Source organism: Arctopsyche grandis, chromosome 5 (genome assembly GCF_051622035.1).
Source record: "Arctopsyche grandis isolate Sample6627 chromosome 5, ASM5162203v2, whole genome shotgun sequence".
Lineage (NCBI taxonomy): Eukaryota > Metazoa > Arthropoda > Insecta > Trichoptera > Hydropsychidae > Arctopsyche > Arctopsyche grandis.
Window position 1 is genome coordinate 26773916 of NC_135359.1, and position 12878 is coordinate 26786793.

The 12878-nt window shown below is 31.7% G+C and overlaps 1 protein-coding gene across 1 annotated transcript in view; it reads right to left on the reverse strand.

Moving 5' to 3' along the window:
• Positions 1-12878, reverse strand: part of LOC143911804 (CD151 antigen-like) — a 203689-nt gene that overhangs the window by 154304 nt on the left and 36507 nt on the right. The window contains exon 3 of the mRNA XM_077430853.1: positions 404-460. The gene's annotated coding sequence lies outside the window, so the exon portion shown is untranslated. The remainder of the gene's footprint in view (positions 1-403; positions 461-12878) is intronic.

Genomic DNA, 12878 nt, shown 5'->3' on the forward strand with positions numbered 1-12878 from the left:
TCAAACATTTTTACGCGCACAAATATTGCACTGTATGTACATATGTAAATATCTACTTACATACATTGCTGTACATTACACCTGACGCTTTCAAAAACGAGAATATATAAGACGACTCATAAAACAATAATCTAATAAATTGTTGTTGTTCTTATTTATCGTTATTAAACATATGTATTACTTCATTTTAATTCATGTATCAATATCAACGTGCACAATACTAGTTTATATCAGTAATTTTTAAACCAATTTGGCTCTATCTGGCATACATGTTTCCTAGCTTTTATTTTTATACCTATACATATGTACATTATAATGAATACCTTTATAGTAGTCAATGAGTAAATTTTACATGTAAGTAACAGATGTATTTTTTTATGAAAGTAAATTCATTTAGACTTACCGGTCAATAGAAGCGGTCAAATCTGAGCAGTAGATGATAATTCGAGTACTTGTTCGTCTGAAAAGAGAAATATATGAAAGGTTAATTTATTTTAACACAAAAAAAAAAGATTTTTTTCGTATATCTTAATAATAGACCTATGTATGAGAAAATAAATAATAGAAAGGAATATTCAAGCACCCCCTTCGAACCCATGTTTGAAAAAAGTTTTTTTTTATTGAGAGGAGTTTGATAATACAGTGACATAGAAATCGATCAAAGAATTTGTGCGGAAAAGGTCAAGGAAAAAAAATTAAGTAGAAAACTTTCCCATGATTAGATTAGTTAGACGAAAAAGATTTTGAGGAATACAACCAAAAAAACCTGATGTATTTATTTTTGCAAGATTTTTCAACCATATTCGCCGAAAGCGAAATCATTCGCTTTGTGTTTATATACACATCGTTAGCGACGTGGTGCAATATAAATATTTGGCTAAAATTTACCTCTCATAAAAAAAACACACACACACACACACACACATGCCTAATACGCATAACAGCCTACATACGAGCATGCTCAGCCTGTTACATTATTATTCGGTAACACAATGACGATGTTATAATACGATAGTACCATTCAAAAAATTAATCAACTGATACGTATCACGAATATGATGAGACGCGTTTCATTATGGCCGATCCAATCAGTCCCACGATTGATCGATGCCTACAAAAGGATATAAAATATACGACTTTTTTTCGGATATTCGTCTGGTTATTGGAGCAAGATATGGCTTTTTTACGCCCATCAATTCAAAGAATCAATTTAGAAAACTCTACACACACGTAGAAGGTAAGCTTCGGAATTTCAAAAAGCGCAAATGACCGTGGTCGTGTTTTAATTCGCTAATTATGGCAGGTTTGAAATTGTTTTGGGCTAGGGGTTCGTTACTGAAAGTCTCATACGGGTTATGTGCTATTCAATGGGGGTGCTGCTTATACATACTACACACATATATGTAATACGTGGAGTATCACTGCTCTATTATACGGAATTGTGTACAGAGTCATCTGAATGGTGAGCCGTGCTGTAACTGGAAAATTTTCTGAAAATGAATACGATTTCTAGAATGTGCTGTAACACGTGATGCTGGATGAATATACTCTAAGTGATTAAACGTGTATCATTTTGGTTTAAATTTAAATTTAATATACAAAAGTACATAATCCAGATGAACTGAAGTCATATACATATGTAATACTATCAAAAAATACAACCTGCTTAATATGGCAGAATTTTATCCCTGTCGAAAAGTTACTGGGTTGCTTTATTTCAAAATATGTACCATATTTAGTTATGGACACGCTTTGAAAAAATTTCATACATTTTTATAAGATATGAAATATACACATATACATACATATGCAGGTTCCCACATTTTTATACATACATTGTATGTAAATATATGAGGAAGCTCGTAAGCTCGAGTTGCTAGTTGTTTGGCATTCGCACATTTTTTTACAATATTAACCTTTTCCAACTTTTCTAAAGGCTTTGGATCCTTTTTGAGGAAAAAATTCGCTGTTTGTAAAATATATGTATAAATTAAATAATATATTTTTATAAGAAACGACTGTAAAATAAAAAAAATGCAACATAAGGGTATTTTTTAGACCCACAACTTGATGAAAGTTTTTTGTACAATTTAATGAGCAAACCCATTCAAATTAAGATGACATAAAGGCAACAACGTATTGCTGCTTACTCAAATTTAAAATGTCAAAAAAATTACATTACACAAGTATTATTCAAGACCAATTACAAACATATGTATATCATCAAACATGATTATTAACATAGAAACATCTATAGACAATTTTAGGTAGCATTTATAAATATCAACAAATGCTGTAAACTGAAATTTTGCGAAAAATAGGACAGAATTGCCAATTTGTTGGAACCGTTTCCAATGAAATCAGATAAATTGGAAGTAATCAACCTTGGGGTTACATATCCAAGGTCTGGCCCGCAACAAAGCCAGGGATAGAACCCATAGCCACAAAATCGAAAGCATTACATGCTAAACGGTGATCTATGTTGCGTATGTTGCTGGTTATAGATTTATTTAAAATTTTAAAACATAACATTAGATATTAGAAGTTCTATTGCTATCCACAAAAGAGCCACGAGTTCAAGTCCCGGCTAAATTGTAAGAAACATTTACAATGGGCAAATAATTAAAAATTCATAATTATACATATATTGCTTCTTTATGCATATGTGGGTATATCTGTGTGTTCTGTTCTATTGATCCTCAGTGTAGATAATCATATGCGCTATTACTTAGTAGAAGAGAGGTCGTGGTTTTAATTATCGGCCAAATAAACTGCTGTTGAGATCTTGGTGGTTATTAAAAACCGTTATTTATTTCGTTCCGGTTCGGTAAAAAAATATATTGGTTCTATTCTGGTTTTAGGTTTTCGGTTTTTGGTTTTCTTGTATTTAAATATTAGCAAGTTAATGTATGTAAATACACCCACACCGTCTATACCTCTCTTTATACGGCTTAACTTATTGTGATCATATTATATGTATATGTACGTACATAATTAAAATGTCAAAGGAGAATATTTCCTAGCGTATATTATTGAAAATTTCAAAGGAGATTAATTAATATATAAATGTATTAATTGACTTGATGAAATTAAATATTTTAATTAATATATTAATTAAAATGTCAAAGAAGAATATTTCCTTGCCGCTGTTGCGGATTTTTTATTCATGCTTAATTGACTTTTTACTTTATCTACGTACGTAGTAACAATAAATGAAGTTTTGTGATTATGCGAAAATTCGAACTCGAGATTTTGACTGATTTGAACTCAGAATCGATAACTGATCACGTTTTCATGATATAGAAAAAATTTGTGTGTGTCTGTGTATTTTGGGGATTTTTTGAACACCGTTAGTCCTATCGAACTGAAACTTAGTATCGGTTACTGAAATTCTTATCGACACAATAAACTTAATACCTAGTAATGTATAAAATTTAAGTATCCGTTAACCGGAAGTGGCAGTTTACTCTTGTTCGATTTTACTCCTGAAACATTTGTGATCTTTATAAAAAAAATCAAGTGTAATTCTTGTATTAATGTGAAGAAAATAAAATAAAAATTATTAAATTTTATAAACCGGAAGCGGGATTTTTTCCTCTTAGAAAGTTCAAAAATGTTGTCGCCACTACTCTGTCCACACCTCGGAAAGTATCAATCTGAAAATTTATATTTGTATTCTTTATGTACTAAATTAGAGCTGATAAGGTTTTGGTCAGAATTCATAAACCGGATGTAGTATTTTTTTTTTAAACAATATTTCATTATTTTATTTTGACCTTTCAAATTATTTTTATTTTCTTGATATTTAATTTATATAATACTGATAGTGATTTTAAGTAATAAATTTTTTTTTAACAAAATCCGACAACCGGAAGTAGAACTTTTGTCTTGTGCAATTTTCCATACACTTGCGCTCAATTTCTATCGAAAATGCTGTCATAGTTATTAGTATTTAGTACTGAATCTAAAACATGCATCGTAGTAGAGTCATGCCATAATAATTGCATACAAAGAGTACTTTAAGAAACACCCCGTGTCGTTAATTCCAACCTAAAAGCGGCTTTGCAAAAGCTCTCACAAAACTGCAAGTATGTAACTAGAAAGCATTCAAAAGCTCTAAATCATGAAGCTTTAAGCCCGGCGACGTGTTTGCCATCGTGCTAGCATTCGCATACTAGTATGTACATATGTAGTATTTCACTTTCGTTTGTTTACAACGCATACTGGAAACTCCTTACACGGTGTGTCCTTTCGCGTTGTTTGCTTGCGCAAATACACTCAACTTAATTACAAACATTAAACGGCTATCCGGAGTAAGCGCGCCCCTCTTTGATATCGGGCCAGGAACGTGCTCGGAAAATCTTCGAGTACGTGTATACATATTTTAAATTGCGTTTGCGCGGATATTAAACGAACGCTTTGCAAATCTGAGACTGTTTACGCGCTTAAACACCCTTCGTCAACATTAACTCTGCAAAGATTGACTTTGCCTTTTTATTTTTATTTTTTTTTGGAAAATGCTAATGGGCTTACATATGTACGTATGTACGATAAAATGGTGCTTTCGGATTTCAAAAGGCTAACTGATGCGGAACGATTCAGTTCGACCGTTCGGTACGTGCAGGGGCGGCAAACAAGTGAAGGATTGATCGTACGCCACTGTCAAACAGTCACACTCTTTGTCCATCGGTAACGAGTCCCATATTGGAGAACGTACGTCTCTGTTAAATCAGCGCTTCTACATATACATACATACATGCACAGCTAACGCAAGCTAAAAATATAGCCGTGTAAATTCGACCTCAAAAGAGCAGTATGAATTGAAAAAGTTCAAATTTGATTCCTGTGACATTATTCGCACATTCATATCAAAGTGATATGAATGTGCGAAAAATAGCATTATTTATGCTAGTTTTAATATATATGTAGGAAGTCCTGGGTATAGGGGGGGGGGGGGGGTTGCAGGAGAGAGACAATTAAAGGCGATCTTAGTTCAACCTTGTACGTTTATTGTTCAATATAAGAATACAGCGTTCACCCGCATTCTGGGGTACCAACTGTTAATAACTAACACACATGTGTACCAACTGTTTCACTCTACTATTACATTCATTATATTAAATAATAATTATACATCCTACATATATATACTTTTATAAATAGTATTTATTTATTTAAGTTTAAGTTTGAACTATTTATCATTATAGGAGTCCCTAATTCGCCACAAAGGTCAAAAAAATACAGAGAGATGAGAAAAATAATAATATATACATGTATACACAGACAAAGAATACATTTATACATAATCATAAATAAATAGCGATTAAAGTAAAAGTATCAAATAATAAAATACAAACTAGGGAATGTCTTGCACCTATAGGTATATAAGAACCAGCTACAAATACAAAAATCCCTGCGAGGCCCAAATGCAAGCTAGAAGATCAAAATTCCAATTATACATCACATTCAATTATGAAAATAATGATGAGCGCAGGCTACCAGAAAAATAGGTTAAAATAATCTCAGATAACCTGAGATAGCACTGAGGTGGAAAATATTACATTCAAGCTCAGCAGTAACGACTTCATTGAGAAGTTGGATAGCTCTTGGAATATGAGCCATTCGATAAAGCACTGTGCGATCTAATAATTATGTTGTAGATATCAAATGATGATATCTACATAAATATTAGGGACATAAAGTCTCAATACTTCAGAGATTGATTCACTTTGTTTTCATTGTTATAGATGTATGATTATTTATTTATACAAGTATACATCCATATTTATTAACACGACATCTATGGTGAACATTGTACATAAATATTATTCAAAGTAAATTACAAAGTATCCATCACGATACATTACAATCGTCATAAAGATATCTATGGACAAATTTTCGCAGCATTTTTAAATATCAACAAATCATAAGATGCAGTAAGATCTAATTTTGATTGCCTATTTGTTGGAACCATTTCCAATGAAATCAGACAAATTGCCAAACTTGGAAATGAAACGATCAATGTTGGAGTCACATATCCAAGGGCTGGACAGCAACAAACCGGGAATAGAACCCGTGACCACACAATCGACGGGCTGAAAATCAGACTGGTACAAGTGACATTTTTAAAAAAAGCTCGTTTAAGTGCTAAAATTATAGCATTTCATATATGCTATTATTTTAGAACTTAAACGAGCACTTTAGCACTTATAGTAAAAATATCTGACTATTGATTCCAATACTCATTTTGAGCGTAACAATCCAAAATTTTGAGCTAAAGACCGCAAAAGCTAAAAAACTGTAAAAATCGCGGATTTTATTAAACGCTCATATCTCGTAAACGATCACCCACCAACAAAAATCAATATCATATTCGAATTCAGTGGGTCAAACTTAGTAAAGATTGGCTAGTCTCCGCTCTTGTATTTTTTTTTTTGTTGCTCAGTGTTATCAAACAAGCAAGTTCGTAAAAAGAATTTCAATTTTGAACCGTTTTAACAGTCCAGTCAAAACAAAAGGAATACAAATCCAAATATTATATTACCAGAAGTTAAACAGTACAAACATTGCAAAATGGAATAAATTTTCAAACCGCATCACGAATCGAACTATAAACCTTTCACTCGACGATTCCAATACCATATACCAACTTCAAACCGAAGAAAGAGAGAGAGAGAGAGAGAGACCGTAAGCTATTTTGGACCGAATCTGAAATATTTCATTCTTCAAAACGTATACGTGGTATACCTACGTACAAGATTAAAGGGATTTCCGTATCGCATGTGGGCAACCTATGATTTACACAACCGACGATATAAATAAGAGCAAACCGTTGTGCACACACACACACACACACACACATAATGTGATACATATGTACGAAATCGGAAATACATATGTGTTGATTGAGCTCCGAGTTTCGTCAGAGATCGAAAGCCAAGCCAACTAGGAAATCTGGATGATCTAATTTGCTTTGATGATGCTCCGCATCTAAAGATCCAATGTACACAGAAAAAGCACACACACAAACCCAACTACCTATACGAATATTTAATATTGTAATATACACGCTCCGATTGATTGGTTCGCTTGATTGGATTAACGTTTAGATCGATCTCCTCTCGGCAAACATGCATAATACATATACTATATATAATATATATATATATATATATATATATATATATATATATATATATATATATATATATATGTATATATATATATATATATATATATATATATATATATATATATATATATATATATATATATATATATATATATATATATATATATGTATACATATACATAGATGTAAATATATTATATTATATCTACACAGATTTAATACGAATCGGAGTGCCTGTGCGTAAGCACACGGGTCGTTCGTTCGATCTTGTATATATTTGATGCGATAAATATTCATAAGCCTTGATCAAATATGCATAGTATTTGTGACCGTTCAATCCGTTTAACGCGCTTCTTATACATACAAATGTACATACGTAAGTGAACTAACTTTCATCGTATGCGATTTAACTTCGAATCGATTCGATCAATCATAGCTGTGAATTTATTAATGTTTTCGCTCGGTATTTTCCGGGGCGTGTTTTTTGACATGGCAAATATTTTATTTCGACTGAAAAAGTTTTCTATACAATAAACATTTTCCGTTCATACATATTTATGTATATTATATTTGTGGCCGAATATAATTCTTGTGTGTTTTGATACAAACTCGTATGTGGGATACATTTGTACATTATTGTGATTTGCGTTAGTCATAAAGATTTTGTAAATGTTAAAAATATTTTAATTCACATATGTTTTTTTTTATTATTTTAGTATGCAGCAGTATGGCTCGGTGGTTGCGTTTATGCTTAGCACCGAGAGGTTACCGGGTTCGATCCCGTGCTGATCTTTAATACTGCTGGTCAGACTTGGATATTTGTGATTCCAAGTCGATCGTTTCCAACCAGAGTTTGCCAATTTATCTGATTTCATTGTCGAACGGTTCCTCAAAATTGGCGAAAAAATCATCCTACCTGCTTTAAAAAATATTCTGTATTTAATGTACATATGTACAATTTGTAAAAAATTATGTACAAGTCTAAATTCAAAGATGTCTCAATGGATTAATTAATTAATTTATCAATTGTTGATTTCGTATTCTTCAGCATTTTTTATATAAAACGTATAATTTTCAGATGCTGAAAAATATTTTTTATTTATTCAAAAAATACTATATATGTACATATATATAGGTATAGTATTTTTTATAAAATTATATTGTAAAAATGTTTCTAATGATGAATAAGAAAAAAAATCAAAACTATATATACATATGTATGTAAATACATATTCATATACAGGAAAGAACATTAATGAAAACATTTTACAAAGATAATCTTGTGATTACTGTTTATTCTAAGAATTAAATTAGCTAGTTGCATTATAGAAATAAATAAAATGAAGAGCCAAAAAAGTTATGTGACATTTTCAAATTTCAAAAAGCAAAGATTTGTTTATATATAAATTCTGTTAAAAATCTTTAAATTGTATAAAAAATATATTAATTAAATTGCACATTATTATTAAATGTAAATTGTACATCTATTCAACCGTGTTAGATACATTTGAGCTTGAAAGAAAATTTCTAGAATTTGAATGGTTCAAGTTTCACGAAGCCACAACCCCACTGACATAGTTGATTTGCAGTTACACACACATCTACAACTAATTCAATTGTGCATATGAATAAGTGAACAAATCGCTATCGTTGAATAAAAGCGTGTTCTTGAATATGTATGGAGTTCGGTGGTGCGAATGAAATTTGCATAAACTGCACCGATTACGTTAAAGTGAGAGATTCTTTGGCGCCTATCACATCGTCGAACTTAATTAAATGCTAATCAATCCGGCGACCTTAAGACGAAAACAGAATATAAACAATACAATTTGATTGAGAAAAATTAATCGGAAGACCGGGCTTACGCAAAGGTTGTAAATAAACAACTTGATTAATTGTTCAATTTATGAGAATTCATCTCAATCAAATTTGAAAATCAAACACGCTATAGGGAACAAGAAGGGCTTTACTGAAAAGCAAAGTGCTTAGTTTGAACATGCGTATAATCAATAGCACATTATTTATGCATATAAATAGTGTATATGCATAAATAATGTGCTATTGATTTTACGCATAAATTTTTACTTAATTTTATATTTGTCAATAAATTATAATCTATTGACATATGTTTTCATTATATTTTAATACTAGTTGAAATATGGAAAAAATCTTAATGTATTAAATTTAAATTCAGCCGAATGCCGTATGAAGTCGATCAATTTTCGGTGACAGTTAGAATACATCGCAAAAGTCGAACGTGTGGAAAACTCATCGATTTTATAAGTTTTCCGATGGGTTCGGAAATGACAGGGCGAGGAAAAAATTCAAATTACATATTCGATTCTCGATTTTCAGACCGGCGTAACTCAAATTCTATCAAATTTTCCTACCGGAAAATTTAAATTAAGCCTTCACTCACGAAACGCACACGTTTAGATTATAATCTAAGCTTTATGACGAGTACTATGTGAGGAAATCAGTTCGACGCGATGAATTTCCACAGAAAAGAAAATCGCAAAGTATATTTTTTTAGTATTTTTATGGTTTGCGGGTTTGTTTTATTTATTGCTTACACTTCTGCAAATTTATTCGCCGCTAAAATAAGCTGGGAAAAGTGTAACAAAGTTGAACCGATGTTGTGGTTTTGAAAGGGGAAAACTTTTTCTCTGTAGTGTTGTTATTGTATGCATGTCACTTAACAAAAGTTTTATATTGTGTTTATACATACATATATGTAAATGTACCTAAATATATAATATAATAATAACAACTGGAACGCTGAATGCACGAATATACAAACATTTAAGTATGCGCGTAAAATATAAATGCTTCTTCACTCCTAACTTAAAACTACGTAGACTTTTCCTTAATATAATATAATTGCACGGAATAAAACGATTCTAAAGAGTTGTTTGCAACACAGTGAGAGGATTTGGCTAGAGCTCTTCAACGGCTAAAAACAATGCGGCGAAAAACATCGAGATGAAAATATGAAGTGGGAAAATGTGTTTCGCTTTATTTTATCTTTTGAAGATAAATTAACACAGTTTCGGAGCGAGGAAGAAGAGCCTCCAAAGAAGCAACAACAACACGGAAATCCAGGGATTGTGCAAATCCTCGATTACTTACAAAATCAAATTTTCGAACCATTTACGATATTATAAATATAATTAACAGCAATATTATATATGTATAAACGCAATTTCAATGTTAAACATCATTTAATTCAAAAAACGTTTTTCCATTTTTGTCCATTGTCCAGCGGTTGCTTGTTCTCGCGTCCACCATATCTCATATTTTAGAGCTTATTATGAAATTTTGACACGTGTCATGAATGAAAAATAATTTTGAATGCATGACAGAACCATACAACATTTTATTTAAAAAAATATTATATATTTTTTTATATTTCTATTACAAACGTCATGATATTTCCATTAAAACATTTCATTATAATTTGACAGTTTTCATTTTACATATAAGCGAATCATATACATATAAGATAAATCATCTCATTATTACACGTCAGTTTAAATATTAGTTTTGAAACTTTAACATTACAAAATGCTCTAAGAAAATACGAGGTACATATGTACATACATACATTATGAATTTCATTTCCACAGTAAACATTATCTTAAATATGAATTATATATACATAATCATAATTCTAATTTGGCAAAATGTTGACACAGACATCTGTTACCAGTCTTAAAAGTTATGGTGAATCCATTCCAACTTAAATCACGTTTTTCTCTACATTTATGACTATACGAGTTTAACCACTCGGTATTTGTTGAACTTAACAAGCTCACCGACAGTCTTTCGTGGCTAATGACATGTGCAATTCAATTGTCGTTGCCGACTCAACATTATGTTGTTCCGTTGCCGATGCCGTTGCCAATGCTTTTTTTTCCTCCTATGTCGTTGTTCCACAACGAGTACTCTCGATGGACCAGTTTCGTGGCTTTTTTTGTCACGAGAACGCGACGAGAATACGTGATTTTGAGTCGTTGTTTAAACCGCTATTAATGGCAATTTTATTTTTTGAACAAGGACAAACTTTCTCTCCAATTTAACCGAAAAAATTTTACCGGAAACACGTCTGCAAAACTCCACTAGTACATGTGAATAATGGTCGAAATTAAAATTAAAAAAATATACATATGCATACATACATACATATACGACTGCCTTTTAAGCGAGTTAACACGATCGGGTAATCAATATCATAACGTTCTTTTTGTGCCCGGTTTATATATTATGAGACCTTCCATTACCCAAAATATGTGTAATTAAGGGTAATAGTGCCGAGCCGAGCATTATTAAAAATGTACTCGAGTCTAGTAAATGGCGTTATAGCTCTCGTAATAAAATAATATTTATAGATATTTTATGACTGTAATAATATTACTAATGCATTTCCATATAACGATCTTATGGTCGACATTATTTTTATTATATATGTATATTTGTATGGGAAATAAATTAACTTACGAAATAAAAGCTTACGACCGAAGAGTCCGCCGTTACAAATCAGAGTTTTTATACGTATGTACTTCTCTGATGTAAACAAGAAAATCGGATTATTTACTAGAAAAATCACTCTTTTTCCTCACATAAGTTGTCTCAAAAGCCCTTTCGTGAATCCTTATTGGGTATACGCTAGTAAACTATGTATGTATGTATGTAGGTCGTAGACTAAAACCTCCCGTCTTACATGGTTAGTAGCATAGTGGCTTTCATAAGGTAGGCAGATTTTAATATAAATTTGAGAGTATCAATAAATTAAATTAATCTAATAAGATTTCGCGAAAATCAACTTGATTAATCACCGTCGGAAAGATTCATTAATAAATAATAACACGGCCATCGAAATATTCCATAAACAAGTTTTACGACGCGAGAATGTTCCGCAAAATTGAATCTCGGGGCGGTTACTTGCAAGTCGATTGTGCCGCAGTTGTTATCATTGTCCAAATAAAATTTTATAGATTCTTGGGTTTAACAAACGATCGGTCCCAAAAGTAATCATCGTTTGTTTACCACATCCATATACATACGTACATTATTATGCGTACACATAATATTATATTAGTGAATGGGACACTTTATTACGCATCGTTTCCGGCACCGAACGTGTCTGTTCATTGAATCCGCTTGCGGTTTCGCAGCCATCTTCATTTCGAATGTTTCAAACGGATTCGCAAGTAACACTAGAACGAGACGATTGAAGTCGAAACAACAATCCGCCGAAAATGACGATTAAACAAACCGGAGCAACAGTTACAGAACCGACCGAAAAATAAACGAATCCGACGGAAATTCCGATACGAAATTAATTCTGAGCAATCGAAAGCAATCACAAAAACTGTATCAGATTCTACGTACGCAGATACATATTAATACATATGTACATACATCGTTGACATTGTATTTATTTAGTGTGTTCAATTTCACGAGCGTTTTTGCTGCTGTTCCATAAAAGAGCAGTATCAATTATTTGTCGGACGTATTTGGAATATGCTACGGAAAATTTAATTAACATTTCGTTACACAACAAACGGTCGGGTCCAATTTTCGTGCTTGTAACTTTTGAGTTGAATTTAATTATATGTGGCGACGACCGTGGTCATTTTCAACAGTTGGCGGCAGTCGACTAGTTTATCTTTTAATTAACTTTCAAAAGCTGCGGATTATATGCAATTAATTCTATTTAAATTTTTATTTTTATTTTTACATAGAT